Here is an 8139-nt window from a genome sequence, read left to right as displayed (position 1 = left end):
CTTTAATGTAGCATGTGCTAACCAGATCCTCTTGTGACCAGGGTTTTGCAAGCCCCCTTCAAACCCTGGTCATACATGGAAGTCTAACAAGGGTTAACTATGTTTAGTACTAATGCAGGCATGATACTGTATCATAGTTACTGCAAGCCATAGGGCAAGAGGAAGGAAACAGAACTCTGTATTCCTAACCATGGACTAGCAGATTGAGAATGCGTGCACTGGGGCCCAGAGGCATTGTAAAGCAGTTTCATTAGTGAGTTAAAATATCATGTTGCCAGAACCGGGTCATTGAAAAGACAGGTTGCTTACCTGTAACTGTAGATCTTCGAGTGGTCATCTGTGCATTCACACTTGTGGGATGTACTGCGCCTGCGCTGGTCCCCAGTCGGTATCTGTAAGAAAGCCCGGGAAAGATTTCCGCGGACGGCGCCACTGGGCATGCGCCGGCGCCCCACTGCGCAGGCCCAACGGCGCCACCGCGGCAATCCCACCAGTTCCTTCTTGACCGCTGAAAGCCCCTAAGGAAGGGAGACCGTCAGCAGTGGGGAAGGAGGGTGGGTAGTGTGAATGCACAGATGACCACTCGAAGATCTACAGTTACAGGTAAGCAACCTGTCTATCTTCTTCGTGGTCTCTGTGCATCACACTTGTGGGAGATTAGCAAGCAAGTCATACCTGGAGGTGGGAAGACGGTCAACCGGAGATGACAGATTGTAGCACCGCAGTCCCCAACCGGGTCCTCTGCTGAGCATGCACGTCCAACGCGTAGTGCTTCATGAAAGCATGCGGGGACGACCAGGTAGCAGCTTTGCAGACATCAGCCAGAGGCACGCCCTTCAGGAACGCCACCGATGTCGCCATCGCTCGTGTGGAGTGGCCACGTACAGGTCCAGGCAGTGGCCTCTTTGCTAGGAGGTAGCAGAGCTTGATGGTCTCTGTCAACCATTTCGAGAATCTCTGTGAAGAAATCTTGTCACCCATTCTGGGTGCGGTGTAGGAAACGAATAACTGCTGTCCCTTACGGAAGGACTTGGATCGGCTTAGGTAGAAAAGCAGGGCACGCCGGACGTCTAGGGAGTGAAGCCGACGCTCCTCGTCCGAGGAGGGGCTAGGGAAGAAGGCGGGGAGCCACACTTCCAGGTTGAGGTGGAATTGGGAGGGCACCTTAGGAAGGAAGTTGATATCAGGGGCCAGGGAGACGCCCGACTCTCTAAAGGCTAGGTAGGGGTAGTCACAACGCATCGCCGTGAGTTCCCCCACCCGGCGTGCGGAGGTGATGGCCACTAGGAAGGCAGTCTTCCAGGAGAGAAGCTGCAGGGAACATGAGGCCATGGGTTCGAAGGGCCGCCTGGTTAATCTGTCTAGGACTATTGACAAATCCCACAGTGGGGTGGGGGGTTTGGACGGTGGATGCAGTCTAAATAGCCCCTTCATGAACTTCTTGGACTGGGGATGGGCGAAAACGGAGTACCCAGCCACAGGTTCGTGAAAGGCAGAAATGGCTGCCAAGTAGACCTTAATGGAGGAAAACACCAAGCCCGCGTCTACTAGGGACAACAAGAAATCAAAGACTGCCGGCAGGCCAGCCTCCCTAGGTGCGACTGGCCGGCCAGCCATGAAGTCCGAGAACCTCTTCCACTTCCTGTCATAGGATGCCCTGGTGGAGGGCTTCCTGCTATTCAACAGGACCTCCTGGACCCTACCCGAGAACTCTAAGGGTCTATGCGCCACGCCGTCAGTTTCAGGTGTGGCACGTTGTGGTGTAGCACCCGCCCCCGTTGGGACGACAGGAGGTCTGGTTCCGCTGGAAAGTGGTAGAAGTTCCCCCCCGACATGGTCAGTAGGGAGGCGAACCAGTTCTGGCGGGGCCACCAGGGGGTCACCAGGATACAGCGTGGCCTCTCCCTCGCTAACTTGTTTATTACCCTGGTCAGCAGAGGGAGAGGAGGGAACAGATAGAGGAAGCGGCCCTCCCACGGGATGAGGAGCCCGTCCCCCAGGGATGCAGGGTCTGCACCCCCTCTGGAGCAGAACATAGGGCACTTCTTGTTGCCTGCCGTGGCGAAGGCATCCAGCTGTGGGTACCCCCAGAGCTGGAAAACTGGTTGTAGGAAACGCCACTGAAGTTCCCACTCGTGCGGGGAGGCCCCCCCCCTGCTCAGAGAGTCCGCTTGAATGTTGAGGACCCCTGGGAGGTGTGCGGCCTTCACGAAGACGTCGTGCTGGATGCATTCCGTCCACAATTCTATCGCCAACGCACAGAGGCGGCGGGACACTGTCCCGCCCTGCCTGTTGATGTACGCCAAAGCGGTGGTGTTGTCTGTGAGTAGTGCCACTGTCCTCCCTATCAACTTTGGGCGGAAGGAACGAAGGGCAAAGTGAACCGCTAGTAGCTCCAGATAGTTGATATGGTGCACAGCCAGCTTGGGAGGCCACTGGCCCCCCACACACAGGCCTTCCATGTGGGCGCCCCAGCCCCACTGGGAGGCATCGGTGGTGATGGTCACTGAGGGCGGTGGGAGGTGGAAGGGAGCTCCCTGGCAGATATTGTCTCTGGATCCCCACCACTGGAGCGATTGGAGCGTCATAAGGGGAATAGTGAACCTCTTTCGAGGTGAGTCTCTGTTCGGGCGAAACTGGCGAAGAAACCATAGCTGTAGGTCCCTCATCCTCAGTTTCGCGTAAAGAAGCACGCTTGTCGTTGCTGCCATCAGTCCCAGCATTCGCTGAAGTTGCTTTACTGTGCCCCAGCCTTGGTTCTGGAGTAACTGTACTGAGTTGGTGATGTCCTCTGCCCTTTGGGCGGGGAGGAAAGCTCGATGGAGGTTTGTGTCCAGCACTGCCCCTATGAACTGCACTGTCCTTGATGGAGTGAGATTTGACTTTTCTAGATTGACCTGCAGGCCCAGGGCATCGAGAAGGTGCAGTGTGGCTGTGATGTGGGTAGACAGACTTTCTCTTGAATTGGCTACCAGGAGCCAGTCGTCTATGTATGGGAAGACTATCACCCCCTGCAGCCGCAGGTAGGCGGCCACGACGCTCATCATCTTTGTAAACACCCTGGGTGCCGTGGAGAGCCCGAAGGGTAGGGCAGTGAACTGGAAGTGTTGTGAGCCTATTGCAAACCTGAGAAACTTTCTGAACTCTGGGTGGATGCTGATGTGAAAGTAAGCATCCTTGAGGTCTAGAGTGGCCATCCAGTCTCCTTGGTTGATGAGGGGCAGGATGGACTGCAGTGTGGACATCCTGAACTTTCGATACAGGATGAATTTGTTCAGATTCCGGAGGTCCATGATGGGCCTTAATCCCCCATCTCTCTTCGGGACTAGGAAGTAGCGGGAGTAGAAACCACCCGTCCTGGTTTCCGATGGTAATTTCTCTATGGCTTGTTTCTGTAGGAGGGTGTCCACCTCCGCCAGCAGAGGTGGGGATGGGGGGGTGGTGATCACCACTGACTGTGTTGGAATCTGAGCAAAGTCTATTTTGTAGCCCTCTTGGATGACAGAGAGGACCCACCTGTCTGAGGAGACCAGCTCCCAGGCAGGCAGGAAAGGGCGAAGGCGGATGGTGGGCTGGGTGGTGGCAACGACGCGTGGTGCAGGAAAGTCAAAGCCCCTGCTTGGCGGGGCGGGTGCCCTTCGGTTTGCCTGATGGCTGGGCACTGTAGCGCCCTCTGTTGTTGCCCGAGTAGGCCTGCTTGTCGGGCTGTGGAGGGCGTGGTCGCCACTGTTGGTCCGAAGATGGCTTATGCGGAGTCTTTCTCGACCAGGACCTGCTCCACTGTCTGGCTCTGGGTTGTCTGGGAAGTGGCTGCACCCCAAGGCTCCTAGAGATCTTAAGGTTCTTATCTAGTTCCTGCAGTGCGGTGTCCGTGGTGGAACTAAAGAGTCCGTCCCCTTCAAATGGCAGGTCCTCGATAAGCGCCCTGGTGTCTTGTTGCAGGGCGGTCGATCTCAGCCAGGAGTGCCTGCGAATGGAGACAGCGGACATGATTGCCGCAGCTGAAACGTCCACTAGGTGCTTGGCTGCTGTTAGTTGCTGCTTTGCGACCTTCTGGCCCTCGTGCAGCAGTGCCTTGGCAGTGGTTTTCTTGTCATCCGGTAGGAAGGACAGGAGGGGGGACAGCTGCTCCCACATGGCGTATTGGTATCTGGCCATACAGGCCGTATAGTTCGATACCTTGGCGCCGAGGGACCCCGCCGAGTAGATCTTCCTCCCCATGGCGTCGAGTTTCTTCCCCTCCTTGTCAGGGGGGGTAGAGTGCACCTTACGTGACCTCGAGGAAGAGGAGACGATGGCTGAATTTGGTCTAGGATGTGTGAACAGAAATTCAGCCCCCGCCTCTTGGACCTTGTACATGTGGTCCAGTTTTCTTGAAGACACCGGTGCAGAGGATGGCTTCTTCCACGGATCCTTGAGCGCCTGGAGCATGACCTTTGTCATTGGGAGGGAGACGGCTGGAGAAGTGTCCTTCTGGACGATATCAAAAACACTATCGTCCACGGTTGGCTTGGGTTGAGAGATGGGGAGGGAGATGGTCGCTGCCATTCTTTTGACCATCTCCGCATAGGAGCGTAGGTCCTCAGAGGGCGAGACTGGGAGGTCCTCTGACGTGTTGGGGTCCGGTGAGGGCTCCCAGGTTCTCTCCTCGTCGCTTTCCGACCCCGACGGGGAGGACTCTCCTCGGCCCGAGCGCTCCGATAGGCGCGGTGATGGCTCCCTTCGCGGCGACCGGGTCGGTGTCGGTGTTCGGCGCGGAGGCTCCGTCGGTGTGACGCGTTTGTCCCGAGGAGTCGTGGCCGATCCCTGAGGATGCTTGGACCGATGCGATGTCCTGGAGAGCGAGGATAGCTCAGATTGATGCTCCCAGTCCGGGTGGTCGAGTGGCTGATGCCAATGATATTGGGGGCAGCAGGGATACGTCGACTGCCATCGATGGTGCTCCCAATGCGGCATCGATGGGTAGTGGCGTGGCTCGACCGAAGGCTCCCTTGGCCTCACGCGCTTGGGTGCCGCAGGCGTTGTCACGTCGACCGGTGGAAGAGACTCGACGTCCGATGCCGAGTCGAAGCTCCGCTGACGAGACGCCACCGATGGAGACCGACGGGTGAGGTCGATCTCCACGTCGTGTGTCGAGGACTGCAGCCGATGGTCGCTGGGTCCAGGCGTCGGGGAGGTACGACGTCGATGCGCGCTAGCCCGTGGAGTTGAAGGGCTGCGTGGTCGATGGCCGCTAGCCCGCGGAGTTGGAGGGCTGCGTGGTCGATGGCCGCTAGCCCTTGGTGTCGGAGGGCTGCGCTGCCTTCTCGCGCTAGCCCCTGGAGTAGCGGGGGTGCGGAGAGGAGAGGGGGGAACCCTTCTCACTGGGTCGGTGCCGATCGGTGCCGACACGTCGGGGGGAGGCGGAGGGGAGCGTGGCCGTTTCCGCTTCTCCTTGCTCTTCGCCTTCTTAGAGGATTCATGTCCCGAATCCTCCCGTCGTTTCTTCTGGGGCCTCTCGACCGACTCGTCGGTGGGCCGTTTCGCCGACTGCTGCTCCTTCTGCGGGACAACGTCGACCGGGGCTGCATCGGCCGATGGGGCCTTCGGGGTTTGGGCGGCAGCCATTTTCGGTACCGATGCCGAGGAAGACGCCGTTTGCTTCGGAGGGCGAAGTGCCGAGGCAGTTAGTGCGGCCGAGAGCCTAGCCGCTCTATTCTTTCTGGTCTGCTTCGAAAAGCGGAGGCAATGCGGGCAGGCTTCCACGCGGTGTCCTTCGCCGAGGCAGAGCAGACACAAAGAGTGGCCGTCGGGAGGGGCGATTTTCTTGCCGCAGGCCTGGCACCTCTTAAAAAATCCCCAGCGACTGTCCATAGACAGCGGTCGCTGGGAAAAATCCTCTCAGAATCCTCTGAGAGGAGGAAAAACTAGGGGCGAGGGGGGGGAAGTCCCGGAGGACAAGAAACCCCACCGCGACACGCACCCGAACGAAAACGCACTTTTTTTTTTTTTTTTTTTTAAACTAACTAACTATGGAACTAACTAACTACTACACTACAGAAAACAATAAACAGGCTAATATTTACAGGAGGCTCGGGGAAAAAGGGGTAGAAAAAACCCAAAGCTCACCGACCGGGAACACGAGGAAACACAACTCTTCGCGCAGCGGTCAGAAAGGAACTGGTGGGATTGCCGCGGTGGCGCCGTTGGGCCTGCGCAGTGGGGCGCCGGCGCATGCCCAGTGGCGCCGTCCGCGGAAATCTTTCCCGGGCTTTCTTACAGATACCGACTGGGGACCAGCGCAGGCGCAGTACATCCCACAAGTGTGATGCACAGAGACCACGAAGAAGATCAACAGGTGAATTAAGCTTGTGTGATTGATGGTTAATGGGTTATACTATGCAGTAAGGGCAATCAGGAGGATTACTGCAGTTACTTTTCTGTATATAATTGCTCTTGTACATATAATAAGGGTTATCTCCCCCCACACACATTGTTATTAAAATTTGTGGCATTCTGTTTTGTTTTTATTAACTTGTCTAATTTTTTGAATAAAACTTAATTTTATTCCTCATCAATGGAGCCTTGGCGAATTAATGCAGCGGTGCAACCAATTACCTTTTTAAAAACACTTTTTGCTGTGCATCTCAAAAGTCTAATTGACACATTGTATGTTTGGAATCAGGGTGTTACAAACCCACTGAGTTCTTCTGCAAGATACATATTTATCTTCCCAAGTATCCATGGTTTAAAGGTAATGATTCTTGTTTATTCTGTCAGAATCCTGCTCTTATGTTTTACAAATAAGCATTCCTTAAGTTACTAAGCCATATGAAACTGCCTTGTGCTGAGCGTGACCATTGCTGTTTCATGGTCAGTATTGTCTTTCATTCTGGTGTTGGCTCTCCAGAGTCTCGAGTAGAGGTCTTTCACATTGCCTACTACATTTTTCTAACTGCAGGTGTCAAGGATTGTACCTTGAACTTTCAACTTGCAAAACACGTATTCAAATCTTAATTTTATAAAATCGATGCTCTACTGCCATGCTATGGCCCCACCCCTTACATTTGCACCAGAGTAACTGACTGTGTGGTGTCTGAAATATTTCAGTGTGGTTGCACTTGACATGAATCATGCCATATTACTTCAATTTTCTGTGCTGTGGAAGATCTCTTGGCACTACATTGCAGTGTCTGGTAAAGATGTAGCATGGCCTCATGAAGTACTGTGGGTATGCTTGGAGTGATCAGAATGCCACAGACTGTTACTTGAGACCCAAAGAACCATTAAAATAATTTTACAACATACACACCTTAGAATTTTTTGTTCAAATGGAGATCAGCTGCTTAATGATAGAAGTCAAAAGTTCCACTGAGTTTGTGCGAGCCTCTTGACTTGAATCTGATTACTGCCTTTTTTTTTAAATCAAGGTCTTTTATGTTTTGATAGCAGGGGAATATTCTAGCCCATGCTGATCACTATGTCTTAAAAACGAGAACTTTGGCTAAGTGGTCTTGAATTAAGCTCTGATCTGCACAGTCAAATAAAATTACAGTGGTGGGCTGTGGTAATGCTTGTAACCTATATGAGTTACACTCCTGCCATATCCCCTCCCCACAATTCACCCACCCCTCATTTTCTGCATTCGTTGTAAGCAGTTTTGTAACCCTGAATGAAGAAGATCTGTGCTTGAAAGGCCTGTTAATCCTGCATGTCAGCTTAATTCACATTTCCAAATAAAGTAGCCTGTTAGGCTCCGAGTTCTTTCAACTCTTGCTTCCAATTGGTCTTTCTGACTTTGAGTGGCATCATTCTTCATCTTCCTGGTGCATTGTTTTGCTCTCTTTCAAAATGCAACAGTATTTCACTTTGGTAGCCATTCAGACATCACTGTAAGAATTCTTAATCCAATATCATGTGTTCTGAGTGCTATTTACAGAAATGCCTTCCTGGGGTGTGAAGGTGACAGACCTCTGAATTAACTTATTTAAATTTACATTACAAGCCTTGTTACCCAATAGCATGTGCATATGCCATCTAATATATGGCATACGACGGTGGGAATAGACAGAAATATAATGGAAGGAGACAGAGACAAAGCGGTGCTCGGCCACCTTCCAGTCTACTTCCCATCCCAATGGTGGCGGGTAGTGGGTCTAA

At 53.6% G+C, this 8139-nt stretch overlaps 1 long non-coding RNA gene across 1 annotated transcript; it reads left to right on the top strand.

The window, feature by feature from the left end:
- On the top strand, positions 1-6553 carry LOC132568993 (uncharacterized). Its single transcript, XR_009555234.1, has 2 exons — positions 1-300; positions 6338-6553. It is a non-coding gene; the product is annotated as an uncharacterized LOC132568993 (long non-coding RNA).
- Positions 6554-8139: the final 1586 nt, after the last annotated feature.

This window comes from Heteronotia binoei, chromosome 3, assembly GCF_032191835.1.
Source record: "Heteronotia binoei isolate CCM8104 ecotype False Entrance Well chromosome 3, APGP_CSIRO_Hbin_v1, whole genome shotgun sequence".
NCBI lineage: Eukaryota > Metazoa > Chordata > Lepidosauria > Squamata > Gekkonidae > Heteronotia > Heteronotia binoei.
This window is presented reverse-complemented; position numbering and strand designations above follow the sequence as displayed.